The sequence below is a fragment of the Drosophila innubila genome, chromosome X, assembly GCF_004354385.1.
Source record: "Drosophila innubila isolate TH190305 chromosome X, UK_Dinn_1.0, whole genome shotgun sequence".
Lineage (NCBI taxonomy): Eukaryota > Metazoa > Arthropoda > Insecta > Diptera > Drosophilidae > Drosophila > Drosophila innubila.
The window spans coordinates 36,257,720-36,277,733 of NC_047626.1; positions in this window are offsets into that span (position 1 = coordinate 36,257,720).

Sequence of the window (20,014 nt, forward strand, 5' to 3'; positions counted from 1 at the left end):
GAGACTGAATTGTATAAATTGAGCATTCACTTCTACCAAAATACTAAATATATGCATATTTTTCCATTTTATCCAGCCAAATTGAAAAAATGATTTGCGTTATCATATCTTTATCTGATATCAAATGAACAGTTCGTTTTCAGTGATTGCTAAGCCGGCTAAGTCATTTCATGCCATTTCCTTGAAGAAAATAAGTCCTTCTGCTATTTTTGTAAGGAACGCAGCTTGCTTCAGCTGCTCTGCGATCGTAAAGCTTGAGTCGGAAATTTTCTATGCAAGAACCCACTTGTGTAATATGTTTGCATTAGTGTCATTCATGTTCACGAAATTATAGAAAAGTCACTCATCATATAGTAGAAGAGCTTTCTTTATGTTTCCTATCTTCGTCCTTGGATTGCTACTGCCCATATGGCCGTCCATCAAAGGGACTCCTTCCAATGTGATTATTGTATTCCTCATTTATTTGCAGGCAACTGATTTCTATATATTGCTTCAGCACCCTGCCATAATGCAGTGCTTTAGCTCTTTCCTCATTGGAATTGGCTCTAAGGAGTGGTGCTATTCCAAAATATATAGATGCCAGCCTACTGCACTTGTTATCTTCCCACATTTACGACTTTACGATAACTCCATGAATCTTGGAGCAGAACTGGGCGGAAAGTAGGCTGGATTTGGGGACTAGTTGGTTCAAGTATGAGCAATGAAGATCGAATGCTTTAGAGAGGCTTGAAGTATGTTATGTAGTTGTTTATGAGGACAGTTCTTCTATATTTATGGGTATCGGAAGAACACTTTAGGTGAAACTGTTGCCTGAGGGTCTTGGGAAGCATTGAATGAGAGGCTTAAATCTTGAAGAAATGCATCTGAATTATCATTTATCATTGCTTCTACAGAATCTATCAACTCAAGCAATTGTTCATTTAAATTTGTTTTTCAATTAATATATTTTATAATAGCACTAAGCAAATAACCTATAGAGAAGTCATCCCATACAACTGAAAGTGTCTCAGCTAAAAGCATGACGGGGCGTATACTGGGTAATTTTTCGGTGGACGCGTCGTTTGAGGGAAATTATTTTTGGTTTCGATTCAGTTGGCTGGGCGAGCTCGTTGCTGGCACAGCAAGCGAAACACAAAACATGCGTGCTATGAAATACCGTTTAGCTATAAAAAATAATTGTCTTTAATATTTTATAAAGAAAAACATCGTAAATCTAATAATTTTATAAATGTAGATAATAACAAATATGCGATGTGTTGTTTTTATAATTTTAAATATTTATTTGCGCTTGAAATTTCTTCATTAAAAAAATTTTGTTGCAGGGTATTACAGCTTACATACAATATTTAAAGGAAAGCAACTTATAAACAAAGCGATGTTGTCAATTCTCTCAGCAGCCCATACATATGCACACACTTATTGTAAGACGCACGCATACATAGATATGAGCCTGCGCGCCCGAATACATCTTTCTCTGTCTGGCTACTTAAGGACATGTATGTGCAAAGAGGGCGAGAGATGAATATTCTCATTTTGTATGACTTTTCGACGCGCGCTGCTTTCGCGCTAACAGAGCACTATGGGGAATTGGAGCAGTTTTATAAAATTAATTAATAACTTGTAAACTGCGCAAGATATTCTGATATTGTTTTTTTAGTATTATTATGTTGTTGTTGGAAACGCCACTCATCCATATAATTGCCATTTAGCAAAAAAAAAAGTGACTTTAAGCTTTATTTTATTAAATATAATTTATATGAAAAATATAATTTTATAAAATAAAATTATGTTAAGATTTTCTGTATTTATGTTTGTGGCTGATGTGGTGATATGGTTCCTCTTCTATTCTGATCCAAGTCTAAAAGTTTAATTCGGCACTGCGCAAAAAGTAATTTTTATGTACAAAGAAGCTCACCCTTTTTGCTCACAGTGCACAATGCCAATTTTCGATTTGTTTTTATTAATTTATATTTTATTAAAAATTTTTAGATAAAACTGAATTTTGTTCGTCACAAAATTGGATATCAGAAATTTTGGGGCTAGAAATTGCTTTCGTCACTAGACTTTTACCTCGTGTAGAGGTTTTTTTTGTGGGATATAATATAGCTGCCATTGGAACAATTGGATGCAAATTAACTTTTAGTATGAAAAATATTTTTGTTTGTTGAGCTATCTCAATCAAACACACAGAATATGTAATTTTTCTAAATGTTACACCCTGATCAAATTTGATCTTAATCGGATGACTATATCATATAGCTGCCATGTGAAGACCTTTTTTAAACTTTGCAATATCTTAACCTGACTCACAGATTCGTTTATGCACACCAAATATCGAACTTTTCTGCCAAATCTAGCAGCGTGCATACAATTTTTCGTTTCTTTTACAAAAATTGTTATCTATCTATTTATGTAAATAAAGCTGTTCGTCCTGTACATTCATTCACTCACTCACTCACTCACTCATGTATCATTATTCAGACCACACTGCACGACATACAAATTTGAAATTTTCGCGTTTATTTTGATTCACACATAGCAGCGTTTGGTCAGGCAGTGAGTTTAGTAGGTAGTGCAGAGGATGGTGTAGTAGACTTAAGCGCACGGGGTTGCGAGCTCGAACACAGAAAGAGAAAGATTTTATTTTTATTTTTTAATTTATTTTTATTAACATTTTTGTAAATTTTACGACATTTTACAATTTGGTCAAAATCGGATTATCATATCATATAGCTGTGATGAGTACAACCAAGCTGAAACTAACCTTTAGTATGAAAAACTTTTCTGTTTTTTAAGTTATCTCAACCAAACTCACAGATTGTGTTTTTTTTACCATATCTTACACCATATGTTAGCTGTGATGGGTACAATAAACCTTAAATTACCCTTTACTATGAAAAACTTTTTTGTTTCTTAAGACATATCAACCAAACAGATTGTGCATTTGACGCTGACTGTCACACCCTGCCCAAATTTGGTCTTCATCGGGTACCTATATCATATAGCTGTTATTGAAACAATTGAATGAAACTTAACTATTAGTGTCAAATTTTTTTTTGTTTTTTGAGCTACCTCAACCAAACTCACAGAATATGTTTTTTCTACTTAATATTGCACCCTGTTTAAATTAGGTCTAAATCGGATGACTATATCACATATCTGCCAATATTTTTGCAATATTATCACTGCGGACGGCAGTTCGCGTTAGTGACGAAAGCAGCACGAAGGGTGCGAAAGGCGACTAACAATATATACAGCTAAGTTGGAAAATTTGCGCCGACTGTCCGATCAGATCAAGTTATATACCGATCGAAAGGTTTAGTCCTAACTTACAAAATGGCATACTAAAACTTTTTCTAATTCACCTGGGAAATGAGATACGGGGGTGTAAGTGGGAGGGAAAAAATTTGTATGATCGCAGCTTGTGGAGCCGTTGGGGCTTTTTGGTATTTTTAAATTCTTATCAAAAATACGCGTCGATTGATACCTTGATGACCCAAATCCGTTAACTGGTTCAAAAGATAAATTAATTTGAAATTTTTAGTGGACTTTTCAAAATGAAATGAAAAGTTAGTTTCTTTGTTTGTCTGTTTGTCTGTTTGTATCAAAGCGCTAGAAAAGCTAAGATGTTATGATGGGGATTTATTCCTCTTTGAAAATCTAGAAATGTTTGTTTTACGACTTTTTCAATTTCCCGCTAGTTTAGCGGGAAAACGCTAAATCCCGCTAAAATTGAAGCTCCAACAGTTTCCAAACCATAGAAGCTACAGATATGTTCTATTAATCATTGGAAAGGTATGTTTGAGGGCTTTTATGCGTACCTTAAAACTTTTTTTCTAAAGTATTCAGGTAACATTTTACAGGTGATATAATGTTTTTAAGCTTACATTTTGGCGATTTTTAACAAAACGGCTCTAACGATTTCTGTTAAATTTTATTATGTTGTAAAACGTAGAATTTCGCGTTTTTTGGTATATGAAACATAATTTTTGGTTGAGGGGCTTGGAAGATATTACCTGCTAAGTGAATAAATACATTTTTCTATTGGTCGAAAATCACGTTTTAGTACGAAAAACTTTTTGGTTTTATGAGATATCTCAACCAAACCGATACAATATGAATTTAAATTGGTTTTATATATCCTGACCAAAGTTGGTTCAAATCGGACTACTATATCATATAGCTGTCATAGGACCGATCGGGTCAAAATAAGGTGTTAGTATGAAAAACTCGTTTGTTTAGTGAAATATTTTAACCAAATTGATAGCATTTGCATTTAAGTCAGTTTTAAAAATCCTGACCGAAGTTAGTTCTTATCGGACCACTATATTATATAGCCAATCGGTCCAATATTAAGTCTTGGTATGAAAAACTTTTTTGTTTTACGAGATATCGTAAACAAATTAATAGAATATGCATTAAAATTAGACTTATATATCCTGACCAAAGTTGGTTCTAATCGAACCACTATATCATATAGCTGTCATAGCACCGATCGGGCGAAATCCAAGTCTTAGTATGAACAACTTTATTTTTTCATAGTACGTACGTGGTCTCCGACAGTAGAGTATGCTCGGCTGTAGCAACGCGAGCAAAGCGAGCAGGGGGCGGAGCCCCCTAGTTTTTCTTTATAATTAAAGAACAATTTTTTTTTAAAATATGAAATACGTTGAACAACTAAATTTATATATTTTACTATTTGCCTGCATTAATGATAAAGTTACAATGTCAAAAGCAAAAGCAATTGCAGAAATTTCTGATATCCCTCTAGGTAAAGTCTAGTGACGAGTAAAATATCAATTTTGTGACGACAAAATTCAGTTTAATCTAAAATTATAAATAAAAATATAAATTAATAAAAAAAAAGCGAAAATAGGCATTCGGCACTGCGCAAAACGTAATTTTATGTACAAAGAAGCTCACCCTTTTGCTCACAGTGCACAATGCCTATTTTCGCTTTTTTTTTATTAATTTATATTTTATTTATAATTTTAGATTAAACTGAATTTTGTTCGTCACAAAATTGGATATCAGAAATTTTGGGGCTAGAAATTGCTTTCGTCACTAGACTTTTACCTCGTGTAGAGGTTTTTTTTTTAACCAAACTCACAGATTCGCTTTTGCACACCAAATATCGAACTTTTCTGCCAAATCTAGCAGCGTGCATACAATTTTTCGTTTCTTTTAAAAAAAATGTTATCTATATAGATATAAAATTCTTCGTCGAGTACATTCATTCATTCACTCATCCATATGTCAATGTACAGGCCAAACCGCTCAAGATACAAATTTGAAATTTTGGGACAATAAACTTAAGATAATTTAATCGGGAGATAAGTTGCTATTTATTGCATTCAGCAAGAAATTTCCAACGACAAAAAATTTGGAATTTTTTTTATAACGTATGATAACTGATAATAATTGCTTAGTACGAACGGTAAAAAAACGTAGTAGTCTGATTTGTATAAGAAGGTATCATGTCATTAGGCGGGTTCTGTTTACTGATCCATCAAAAGTAATGAAGCGACTGCCGATTAAAAAACCTGCCGAATTAACCCAGTGTCAGAAATAAGGACCCTTTGTTCTTAAATTACAGAAACTGCATTTGAAATGACTTCTCTTGCACATATTTTGGGTGTTTATATTAGTTTCTTACATACAAACACGTTAATGTGATCGGATTACAGAATCAAAAAATTTGTGTGGTGCCCTGGCTAGAGAGATATTCTTCATAGATAAAAATTTAGTGTCCGAATTATCAGGGTGTCTAAATTAACAAGTGTCCAAATAATTGAATTAGTACAGTAATTAATTTTTGCGTGTAAAAGATTGTTCAAGAAAAATATAAGAAGTGCTCCACTTTTTCACGCTTCAGTTCCGCGAGCGAAACGAGCCGAGGGTTGGCGAGCGATGCGAGCAGGGGGCGGAGCCACCTAGTTAATAATTAAAATAGATACACGTTTATATAAAAATAAAACAAAGAAAAATTTTGATAATTCAAATAACGTAATCCACAAATCTGGACCTGAAAAAATATATATACTAAACTTAACATGATCTTGATTACTTCTAGTCTCTTCTACAGTTAAATTTTTTTTTTAGTGCTTTATGAAATAATTTTTCTTATTACAATGACACTTACATAAACGTTTATACAAAAATAAAACAAAGAAAAATTTTGATAATTCAAATAACGTAATCCACAAATCGTGACCTGAAAAAATATATATACTAAACTTAACATGAAAATGATTACTCCTAGTCTCTTCTACAGTTAAATTTTTTTTTTAGTGCTTTATAAAATAGTTTTTCTTATTACGATGACACTTAAGGCCCACATATTGAGTATCGTTAAGAAAATTGTTCTCTTTTGGAAAATTAAGATGATATGCTTCAAAAATTTATTCATGGAAATTAAATATTTTTATAATGATTTGGTAAATATTTCTTTTTTCCTGCTGACCCAGGGATGTAATTAAATGTGACGGAGTTTGTTTAGAGGATTTTCAGAAATTTTAATGCGCAGAAAATTCAATGGTTGGGTGGGTACAGAGCGCATGGGGCTAATTAAACAAGGCAACAGCCAAATCATTACAAGAATTTTTAAAAAATCTGTCTTTTTTTTTTTTTTACTTTTTTCATAAGTGCGTCCACATTTGTCATCATTACTCGAGAATGCCAAAACCGATATTAAAAGCTTTACTTTTTCTGAAATATATTTATAATTCATTAATACAAAGTTTAAGATTAAAACTAGTACTTTAAAATTCTATTTTATTTTCATAGCTGCATTAATTACGCGTCGTTAAAGATATGATTCATTTAAATCTATGGAGAGACGGCGATATAATTTTATTTTGGGTCTAGGCATGTTTTTGTCGACTTTGATGACTTCCATGTGGAGCGGCATGACCTTAAATATGAAAATTTGTTGTGATTTCTTAAATATCACTGCGGACGGCAGTTCGCGTTGGTGACGAAAGCAGCACGAAGGGTGCGAAAGGCGACTAACAATATATACAGCTAAGTTGGAAAATTTGCTACGACTGTCCGATCATATCAAGTTATATATTGATCGAAAGGTTTAGTCCTAACTTACAAAATGGCATACTAAAACTTTTTCTAATTCACCTAGGTCATGAGATACGGGGGTGTAAGTGGGAGGGGAAAAATTTGTATGATCGCAGCTTGTGGAGCCGTTGGGACTTTTTGGTGAAATTGTTTATTTTTAAAAAATTTATCAAAAATACGCGTCGATTGATACATCGATGACCCAAATCCGTTAACTGGTTCAAATGATAAATAAATTTGAAATTTTTAGTGGACTTCTCAAATGAAATGAAAAGTTAGTTTCTTTGTTTGTCTGTTTGTATCAAAGCGCTAAAAAAGCTTAGATGTAATGATGGGGATTTATTCCTCTTTGAATATCTAGAAATGTTTGTTCTAAGACTTTTTCAATTTCCCGCTAGTTTAGCGGGAAAACGCTAAATCCCGCTAAAATTGAACAGTTTCCAAACCATAGAAGCTACTGATATGTTTTATATATCATTAGAAAGGTGTGTTTGAGGGCTTTTATGCGTACCTTAAATATTTTCTAAAGTATTCAGGTAACATTTTACAGGTGATATAATGTTTTTAAGCTTACATTTTGGCGATTTCTGACAAAGCGGCTCTAACGATTTCTGTTAAATTTTAATATTGTAAAACGTACAATTTCGCGTTTTTTGGTATTTGAAACATAAAAACATTTTGGTTGAGGGGCTTGGAAGATATTACCTGTTAAGTGAATGAATACATTTTTCTATCGGTCGAAAATCATGTTTTAGTACGAGAAACGTTTTGGTTTTATGAGATATCTCAACCAAACTGATACAATATGCATTTAACTTGGTTTTATATATCCTGACCAAAGTTGGTTCAAATCGGACTTGTATATCATATAGCTGTCATAGGACCGATCGATACGAACGGTCGATAAGCAACCTTTAATACGAAAAAAATTTTTATTTTGTAAGTTATCTGTACAAAACTTACAAATTAAGAATCTCGTATCGTCTTATACAACCTGTCCAAATTTGGTTGGAATCGGACCACTATAACATATAGCTGACATGGGACCGATCAGTCGAAAATCAACCTTTGCGAAAAACTTGTTTCATTGTTTATATGCTAATAACTAAGCCGACTTTCCATAGATTTTAACGGTAAACATACTTAACGATGGGTAATTAATTTAGCTTCATGTATATAAAAACAAATTAAATAGTTCAAATACCCATCTTAAATGCATATTCTGTCAGTTTAGTTAAGATATCTTTAAAAACAAAAAAGTTTTTTTTATTTATTTATGCACGACTAAGAGCAGTCGGATTAAGGATTACAAATACAAATAAATTTAAATATAAACTATGAACTGTAAAGAAAAAAAATTAAAGTTAGATCTGGGGTAAGCAAAAATTATAAATGATCCAACATTTGTTGCAAGGATTGGGGAAAACCCAGAAAAACCCAATCAGATCAATAAAGATTAGTATTGTTAATAATAATAGAATGAATGTTAGACCTAGTATAAAGTAACATGACAAGTTATTATTATATATAGTATATAGTATTAGTAAGGTCAGGGATTTAACGATAGGTATTGGAAAAGTGCGGATTTTAGGGAAGGGAGAGGGAGAGAGAGTTCTGAGGAGAAAACGTAAAGGAGGCTATTATAGTTACTGCATAAAACACGAAAAGAATCGTGTGAAGCGTAATCAGTTGTGCATGTAGATAAAGATAAAGGCTTGTATTTCCTAGTCGACCTGCGGGGGACCGAAAAGGTGAGGCGGGCCAGAAGGGAACTAGAATCAATCTCGCCAATAATCAATTGGTGAAGAAAAACAACACCAAGAGTTTTCCAACGATTAATTAAAGACGGAAGATAGAGAAGACGAAGCCTACGGGAGTACGGTGGTAAACGAAGGTTGGGATCCCAGTTAAAACCACGTAAGGCGAAAAGCAAAAATTGCTTTTGAACTGATTCAATTCGATTCTGGTTTTTTTGATACTGCGGGCTCCAAATGCATGAACAGTATTCTAGAATGGGACGAACTTAAGAGACGTAAAGGAGTTTAGTAGTGAAAGTATCATTAAATTCTTTCGACCAACGTTTAATAAAACCAAGTACTCCTTTGGCGTCATTAACTATAGTGGAGATGTGCAAATTGAAGCATAATTGCAATCAAATCAAACTCCAAGATCCTTTACAAATTTTATACGTTGCAAAGGGGTATTGTCAATCGTATAAGAACATAAATAGGGCCTAGTACGACTAAATGTCATGAACATACACTTTGAACAATTAAGATACAACTTATTGGCCGAGCACCATAGTTGCATAGCGTTCAAATCGTCTTGCAGACAGAAGAAGGGGATCAGTGTATGAAAAGATTAGCTTTACATCATCCACATACATTAATATATATGAATGGGACAGAATAGTGGGTAGATCGTTAATGATCAGAGTAAAAAACTAAAGGCCCCAAGTGACTACCTTGAGGTACACCAGAAGTAACGTGAACCGAACTCGAAATGGTTGACCTAAGAAGCACTTTTTGGGTCCTACCTCTAAAGTAGGTGGAAACCCAATGTACAAAGGCGGTAGGAAACCTATGCAATTAAGTTTGTAAAGTAAGAGGTCTTGGTTCACAGAGTCAAAGGCTTTGCTGAAGTCAGTGTATATGACATCAGTTTGCTTTTTCTCTGAAAATGCATCATTTACCAAGGAGGTAAATTCAAGCAAGTTGGTCGTAGTGGACCGACCCTTAATAAAGCCGTGTTGTGCAGGGGAAATGATCGATTTACAGAGATGCTGCAAAGAAGAAACAAGGATTTTTTCAAATCATTTAGGAATGGCTGATAGCTTTGCAATTCCTCTGTAGTTCGAAATATCAGACTTACCACCTTTTTTGTGGAGGGGAATGATATAAGGTTCTTTCCAAAGATATGGAAAGATTGAAGATTCAAGGGATAGATTAAAAAGCTTATGCAACGGAGCAGCTAAAGAAGAACAGCATTCCTTAAGGAGATAACTAGGAATGTTGCCTGGCCCAGGAATGAAAGAAAATTTTAAAGAGCTAATCGAAGAGATTATAGTGTTATAAGAAATAAAGGGAGCAAACATAGTGTTTGATTGAAAAATAGAATAAGGATAAGATGAGTTGGAAGTGGAGATTGGAGAATAGGTGGATTGAAAAAAGTTAGCAAGTAGTTCAGCTGCTGCAGAGTCGATTCTGCATTATCTATCCCATGAAGAAAAGAGGAAGGTAAACTGGGGGATTTACGCTTCAAGTTAACAAATTTGTAAAATTGTTTAGGGTCACGGGAAAACTGTCTTTTGCAAACTGTCGTTTGCATTTCTCGTAGCGAGTTTAAATTGGCGATGTCCGACTTGGTAACTGTGTACTTAGACCAGTCAAGACTCGAATCATACTTCTTATATTTTTTTAAATATTAAGATTTAATATTCTTTAAATAAAAAAGTCTAGGGGTAAACCAAGGAGGCTTTATAGTGGAACATATTTGGGAATGCACACATCTCATAGAAAGAACTAAGGGCAATATCGATGTCAGTAGCTTTCTCTAAAAAGCACCAGTCGGTAGCAAGGATAAGTTCATTAAGCAATGAATAATTTCCCTTGCGAAAACAACGACGAGGTGATTGCTGACATAATATGTTAGAGGTGGACTAAATGGTTTTGAGATTGAGATAGAAATTTCTATAGTAGGATGATGTAAATCTTCAGGGATACTTAATGGGGATGCCTAGAGACGGCAGTATTTGCGAAATCATTAATAAAAACCAGATCAAGAATTTGATCATTGTGATTTCTTATTGAATTCATTTGAAACAATGAGAGATCAGCAAGTAATCTAAGAAATTATCTTGGTTTAAGGTAAGGTAATTTGTGCTGCTGAAAAATGGCCAAGAACTTTAGGCAAATTAAAATCACACAGCACAAAAAATGAGTCGTTGTCTTTGACTTGAAGATTAATTTCTTCAATACAGGAAAAATGCTGCAAGTAAACTGCCGAAGAAGCTTTTGGAGAGATATAATAGCAGGTGATAAAAATTGATCGAGTTGAAACAGTTACTTTGACAGCAACAATTTCAATATCAGTAGTCACATTAAAAGTAATGCGTTCTGACTGAAGTGTCGATTTAGTGGCAATAAGTACGCCACCACTTCGAGTTGGTCGATCATTTCTATACAAAAGATAATTATTTGACATAACTTCAGAATCAGATACTGTAGGATTTAACCAAGTTTCTGACAAAGCAATTATATCAGAATCAAAGGACATACTACGCAAATAAAGGTTTTTAAGCTTAGTAAGGAGGCCTCTAACATTTTGATAATGAATACAGGCAAAATCGGGCCGCAGGTCTAGTTTTTTTAAGCCGTACTAGCGGGCTCCTGTACGTTGGAACTGACGGCTGTAAGAGACTCTTAATCTCATGATCAATCATATGTGGCGGCCAAAATTTTGGATCACAAATGATACTAAATGAGTAGTGAGGGACACCTTTTTTAAAATATGCTATTTCACGGGCCGTGGCAAAATTAAATTCAGTGATTGAGACATTAGCAGAGACTTTGCTAGAAATGTATGCCTCTACATTTTCACAAGTAGTGTCCGAGGATAACCTAGACACAAATACTTGCTTACGAGGAGCAACAACATTTAAAATAGGGATCTCAGATGTAGGGGCAACTACGTTATCAGTTCTATTGCTAGGCGCTACAGTACGAGGAGGTCTACCCTTCCGACCAGATCCAGCCCGCACCGAAGACTCGATGACTTGGGTTGATTCAGTTGTCTGAGTGATAGAATCACCTGCAGAAGGTGTAGGAGAATTGAATAGGTCAATAATACCCGGAGAGGCCGCTAAAGACAAAGTTGGCGAAGCGTCTTGATAGTGACGAGATGCCAATGGAGTCACGGGAGGCTGAGTAACCGGTATATTAGGAGGAACTGCTAAATATTGAGACTCAGGTGGTGAGTTAAATTTATATTGGCTAAGCAACTCCAGACAAGAGTCAAAATCACTCGAAAGAAGCTTAGCCATTTTATTAAGTTTTAAAAATTGGTTTCCCACAGAATTATAAATTTTTGAAAAGTCAATTTGTATGTCGATGCATACTGGACAAGACCATTTCACTGCACCACATTGCTTTTTAGAAACGGCAATGATCTTATCACACTCTCGACCTGTAAGTCCAGCACACTTTGCATGCATGATATTCTCACACAACCAACAATAAATAAATCTCGGTTGCTCAGAATCATCAGCACACTTGATAGTGCAGTTTTTCTTGCAGCACGACATATTTCCAACAGGGGTTAAACAGATACTTAATAGGCAGAATGGGCAGAAATTGCGCACTTAAATAGAGCGGTTGGCACTCAAATGAAGCTCTAAACAAGAGAGCAAAACACAAAAACCATTTGCTTGTGACAGCGCGCTGCTAAACAAAAGCGAAATGCAGCGAACACACACACAAACAAATGTATTAAGATGTGCGAAGAGCCGAAACTGAGATAAGGAGATGTAAACACAAACAAAAACAATCGCTGTGCTTACAATAACAACAAACTTGTGTGAGCGAAATGTAAAGCAAAAGTCGAAATACACAAACAAACACACGCACAAGAATGTAATTATTTAAGGGAAACTGCAAAACTAAGTTTAGCAAAAATAATATGCTATATATTAGGACCACAATGCACAAATGATTACAGCTTACACAGCAAGTCGATAGCTTGTTCACTTATGCACAATTTTAGGTCTAAAAATATAAAAGCGGTGTGGTATAATTCACAGAAACAGATAAAAATGTATGAGCCAAATAAAACACGTCTGATTCGCTCAAAAAAAGAACTCTCTCTCATGCTAAAACATGATTTTCGACCAATCGTTCGTATGGCAACTATATGATAAAGTCGACCAATTTGAACCAAATTTGGTCATAATGTGTAAGACAATAACAAATTCAAATTCTGTGAGCTTGGTTAGGTTAAAACATGCATAGATATACAATTTTTTTATATCGCCGTTTTTCCATACATTTTAATAAATCATATCTTAAACGGCGCTCACTTATTGCAGCTTTGCAAAAAAAACTTATTTTTTTTAGAATTTGTTAAAAATCTGACTTTTTTCAGAGGTGCCCCCACATTTGTCATCATTACTCGAGAATGCCAAAGCCGATTTACTTTTTCTGAAAGCCTATGAATATATCTAAAATTCATTAATATAAAGTTTAAGCTTTTCACCAGTAGTTTAAAAGATATCAATTCTTGAATTAAGAAAATTATGATTTTTTAAGCACTTTTAGCAACGAAAAGTTGATCCCGGGGCAAAGATTTTGTCGGCGCCCCCTCCACCCATTACAATTTCTTTTTAGCAACACATTTTTTAAGCAAATAAACAAAACAAAGATAATTCCTTCAATAACATATTAAATTGACAGCTCCAGTGTCAAAAATGTTTACTAAAATTAATTAAATGTTACTACAATAAAAACTTATAACATAACTTATACGAGTATAATTAGCTAGTTAGCAGTTTAAACACTTTTATTTCCGAGACTATTCGAGTTAGAGGAACCAAATTTTGTGACAATACTCTTGGGATGTTGACCTATCGGAAGTTAATTTTAAAGTTTGGCCAGGCCCACGTCAGCTTTTGTTTTTTTTTAGTTAAATCAAATATTTGATTTATATGCTAATAACTAAGCCGACTTTCCATAGATTTTAACGGTAAACATACTTAACGATGGGTAATTAATTTAGCTCCATGTATATAAAAACAAATTAAATAGTTCAAATACCCATCTTAAATGCATATTCTGTCAGTTTAGTTAAGATATCTTTAAAAACAAAAAAGTTTTTTTTATTTATTTATGCACGACTAAGAGCAGTCGGATTAAGGATTACAAATACAAATAAATTTAAATATAAACTATGAACTGTAAAGAAAAAAAATTAAAGTTAGATCTGGGGTAAGCAAAAATTATAAATGATCCAACATTTGTTGCAAGGATTGGGGAAAACCCAGAAAAACCCAATCAGATCAATAAAGATTAGTATTGTTAATAATAATAGAATGAATGTTAGACCTAGTATAAAGTAACATGACAAGTTATTATTATATATAGTATATAGTATTAGTAAGGTCAGGGATTTAACGATAGGTATTGGAAAAGTGCGGATTTTAGGGAAGGGAGAGGGAGAGAGAGTTCTGAGGAGAAAACGTAAAGGAGGCTATTATAGTTACTGCATAAAACACGAAAAGAATCGTGTGAAGCGTAATCAGTTGTGCATGTAGATAAAGATAAAGGCTTGTATTTCCTAGTCGACCTGCGGGGGACCGAAAAGGTGAGGCGGGCCAGAAGGGAACTAGAATCAATCTCGCCAATAATCAATTGGTGAAGAAAAACAACACCAAGAGTTTTCCAACGATTAATTAAAGACGGAAGATAGAGAAGACGAAGCCTACGGGAGTACGGTGGTAAACGAAGGTTGGGATCCCAGTTAAAACCACGTAAGGCGAAAAGCAAAAATTGCTTTTGAACTGATTCAATTCGATTCTGGTTTTTTTGATACTGCGGGCTCCAAATGCATGAACAGTATTCTAGAATGGGACGAACTTAAGAGACGTAAAGGAGTTTAGTAGTGAAAGTATCATTAAATTCTTTCGACCAACGTTTAATAAAACCAAGTACTCCTTTGGCGTCATTAACTATAGTGGAGATGTGCAAATTGAAGCATAATTGCAATCAAATCAAACTCCAAGATCCTTTACAAATTTTATACGTTGCAAAGGGGTATTGTCAATCGTATAAGAACATAAATAGGGCCTAGTACGACTAAATGTCATGAACATACACTTTGAACAATTAAGATACAACTTATTGGCCGAGCACCATAGTTGCATAGCGTTCAAATCGTCTTGCAGACAGAAGAAGGGGATCAGTGTATGAAAAGATTAGCTTTACATCATCCACATACATTAATATATATGAATGGGACAGAATAGTGGGTAGATCGTTAATGATCAGAGTAAAAAACTAAAGGCCCCAAGTGACTACCTTGAGGTACACCAGAAGTAACGTGAACCGAACTCGAAATGGTTGACCTAAGAAGCACTTTTTGGGTCCTACCTCTAAAGTAGGTGGAAACCCAATGTACAAAGGCGGTAGGAAACCTATGCAATTAAGTTTGTAAAGTAAGAGGTCATGGTTCACAGAGTCAAAGGCTTTGCTGAAGTCAGTGTATATGACATCAGTTTGCTTTTTCTCTGAAAATGCATCATTTACCAAGGAGGTAAATTCAAGCAAGTTGGTCGTAGTGGACCGACCCTTAATAAAGCCGTGTTGTGCAGGGGAAATGATCGATTTACAGAGATGCTGCAAAGAAGAAACAAGGATTTTTTCAAATCATTTAGGAATGGCTGATAGCTTTGCAATTCCTCTGTAGTTCGAAATATCAGACTTACCACCTTTTTTGTGGAGGGGAATGATATAAGGTTCTTTCCAAAGATATGGAAAGATTGAAGATTCAAGGGATAGATTAAAAAGCTTATGCAACGGAGCAGCAGAAGAAGAACAGCATTCCTTAAGGAGATAACTAGGAATGTTGCCTGGCCCAGGAATGAAAGAAAATTTTAAAGAGCTAATCGAAGAGATTATAGTGTTATAAGAAATAAAGGGAGCAAACATAGTGTTTGATTGAAAAATAGAATAAGGATAAGATGAGTTGGAAGTGGAGATTGGAGAATAGGTGGATTGAAAAAAGTTAGCAAGTAGTTCAGCTGCTGCAGAGTCGATTCTGCATTATCTATCCCATGAAGAAAAGAGGAAGGTAAACTGGGGGATTTACGCTTCAAGTTAACAAATTTGTAAAATTGTTTAGGGTCACGGGAAAACTGTCTTTTGCAAACTGTCGTTTGCATTTCTCGTAGCGAGTTTAAATTGGCGATGTCCGACTTGGTAACTGTGTACTTAGACCAGTCAAGACTCGAATCATACTTCTTATATTTTTTTAAATATTAAGATTTAATATTCTTTAAATAAAAAAGTCTAGGGGTAAACCAAGGAGGCTTTATAGTGGAACATATTTGGGAATGCACACATCTCATAGAAAGAACTAAGGGCAATATCGATGTCAGTAGCTTTCTCTAAAAAGCACCAGTCGGTAGCAAGGATAAGTTCATTAAGCAATGAATAATTTCCCTTGCGAAAACAACGACGAGGTGATTGCTGACATAATATGTTAGAGGTGGACTAAATGGTTTTGAGATTGAGATAGAAATTTCTATAGTAGGATGATGTAAATCTTCAGGGATACTTAATGGGGATGCCCTAGAGACGGCAGTATTTGCGAAATCATTAATAAAAACCAGATCAAGAATTTGATCATTGTGATTTCTTATTGAATTCATTTGAAACAATGAGAGATCAGCAAGTAATCTAAGAAATTATCTTGGTTTAAGGTAAGGTAATTTGTGCTGCTGAAAAATGGCCAAGAACTTTAGGCAAATTAAAATCACACAGCACAAAAAATGAGTCGTTGTCTTTGACTTGAAGATTAATTTCTTCAATACAGGAAAAATGCTGCAAGTAAACTGCCGAAGAAGCTTTTGGAGAGATATAATAGCAGGTGATAAAAATTGATCGAGTTGAAACAGTTACTTTGACAGCAACAATTTCAATATCAGTAGTCACATTAAAAGTAATGCGTTCTGACTGAAGTGTCGATTTAGTGGCAATAAGTACGCCACCACTTCGAGTTGGTCGATCATTTCTATACAAAAGATAATTATTTGACATAACTTCAGAATCAGATACTGTAGGATTTAACCAAGTTTCTGACAAAGCAATTATATCAGAATCAAAGGACATACTACGCAAATAAAGGTTTTTAAGCTTAGTAAGGAGGCCTCTAACATTTTGATAATGAATACAGGCAAAATCGGGCCGCAGGTCTAGTTTTTTTAAGCCGTACTAGCGGGCTCCTGTACGTTGGAACTGACGGCTGTAAGAGACTCTTAATCTCATGATCAATCATATGTGGCGGCCAAAATTTTGGATCACAAATGATACTAAATGAGTAGTGAGGGACACCTTTTTTAAAATATGCTATTTCACGGGCCGTGGCAAAATTAAATTCAGTGATTGAGACATTAGCAGAGACTTTGCTAGAAATGTATGCCTCTACATTTTCACAAGTAGTGTCCGAGGATAACCTAGACACAAATACTTGCTTACGAGGAGCAACAACATTTAAAATAGGGATCTCAGATGTAGGGGCAACTACGTTATCAGTTCTATTGCTAGGCGCTACAGTACGAGGAGGTCTACCCTTCCGACCAGATCCAGCCCGCACCGAAGACTCGATGACTTGGGTTGATTCAGTTGTCTGAGTGATAGAATCACCTGCAGAAGGTGTAGGAGAATTGAATAGGTCAATAATACCCGGAGAGGCCGCTAAAGACAAAGTTGGCGAAGCGTCTTGATAGTGACGAGATGCCAATGGAGTCACGGGAGGCTGAGTAACCGGTATATTAGGAGGAACTGCTAAATATTGAGACTCAGGTGGTGAGTTAAATTTATATTGGCTAAGCAACTCCAGACAAGAGTCAAAATCACTCGAAAGAAGCTTAGCCATTTTATTAAGTTTTAAAAATTGGTTTCCCACAGAATTATAAATTTTTGAAAAGTCAATTTGTATGTCGATGCATACTGGACAAGACCATTTCACTGCACCACATTGCTTTTTAGAAACGGCAATGATCTTATCACACTCTCGACCTGTAAGTCCAGCACACTTTGCATGCATGATATTCTCACACAACCAACAATAAATAAATCTCGGTTGCTCAGAATCATCAGCACACTTGATAGTGCAGTTTTTCTTGCAGCACGACATATTTCCAACAGGGGTTAAACAGATACTTAATAGGCAGAATGGGCAGAAATTGCGCACTTAAATAGAGCGGTTGGCACTCAAATGAAGCTCTAAACAAGAGAGCAAAACACAAAACCATTTGCTTGTGACAGCGCTGCTAAACAAAAGCGAAATGCAGCGAACACACACAAACAAATGTATTAAGATGTGCGAAGAGCCGAAACTGAGATAAGGAGATGTAAACACAAACAAAAACAATCGCTGTGCTTACAATAACAACAAACTTGTGTGAGCGAAATGTAAAGCAAAAGTCGAAATACACAAACAAACACACGCACAAGAATGTAATTATTTAAGGGAAACTGCAAAACTAAGTTTAGCAAAAATAATATGCTATATATTAGGACCACAATGCACAAATGATTACAGCTTACACAGCAAGTCGATAGCTTGTTCACTTATGCACAATTTTAGGTCTAAAAATATAAAAGCCGTGTGGTATAATTCACAGAAACAGATAAAAATGTATGAGCCAAATAAAACACGTCTGATTCGCTCAAAAAAAGAACTCTCTCTCATGCTAAAACATGATTTTCGACCAATCGTTCGTATGGCAACTATATGATAAAGTCGACCAATTTGAACCAAATTTGGTCATAATGTGTAAGACAATAACAAATTCAAATTCTGTGAGCTTGGTTAGGTTAAAACATGCATAGATATACAATTTTTTTATATCGCCGTTTTTCCATACATTTTAATAAATCATATCTTAAACGGCGCTCACTTATTGCAGCTTTGCAAAAAAAACTTATTTTTTTTAGAATTTGTTAAAAATCTGACTTTTTTCAGAGGTGCCCCCACATTTGTCATCATTACTCGAGAATGCCAAAGCCGATTTACTTTTTCTGAAAGCCTATGAATATATCTAAAATTCATTAATATAAAGTTTAAGCTTTTCACCAGTAGTTTAAAAGATATCAATTCTTGAATTAAGAAAATTATGATTTTTTTAAGCACTTTTAGCAACGAAAAGTTGATCCCGGGGCAAAGATTTTGTCGGCGCCCCCTCCACCCATTACAATTTCTTTTTAGCAACACATTTTTTAAGCAAATAAACAAAACAAAGATAATTCCTTCAATAACATATTAAATTGACAGCTCCAGTGTCAAAAATGTTTACTAAAATTAATTAAATGTTACTACAATAAAAACTTATAACATAACTTATACGAGTATAATTAGCTAGTTAGCAGTTTAAACACTTTTATTTCCGAGACTATTCGAGTTAGAGGAACCAAATTTTGTGACAATACTCTTGGGATGTTGACCTATCGGAAGTTAATTTTAAAGTTTGGCCAGGCCCACGTCAGCTTTTGTTTTTTTTTTAGTTAAATCAAATATTTGAGACTTCTTTAACTTTTAAAATGCTGAGTCGTTGCCATTTTATCCGCATATTGTCTGAATTTAACAATAACATCCTGAATACATACTTTAAAAATACATGATAAAACTAAGAATTTTAAACTTTAATTTTATTATGGTTTGTTATTTCTAGAATTGTAAAATTGATTTTAGGTCCCCCAAATTGAGGTAATAATTGTTAGCTTTTATGAAAGCAATATCATATATTACTTTACCCATATCTGGAGATATTCGATTGATAGCAAACGGAGACTGATAAGTTTTCTTGTCCAATTGATGATCGTAAGTGGTTCAAATTTATTTGATGTTTGCTAAATAAACGATGTGCTAATGCTGATGTGATGTAAAGGATGTGATGTGAATCGTTAAAAAATCGTTGTCAAGTTCATTGTATGCTATTCAAGTTCACTGTCCAATTTGGATTTAGTGTTAAAGTCCTGTTTTTTAATTCGAATCATCAAAAACAATAAAAAGTGCCTCAAATCTCAATTTTAGTTGCTAAATGATGGGGTCGATTGATTCTAAAAATGGAATTCGAAATGTAGCAGCTTCTGGTAAGTTTTTGCTATCACCTGCAGCCACATATTAAAATGTTTTCGCACTTTTCGTTGTCTGATTTATATAATTTCAGGCT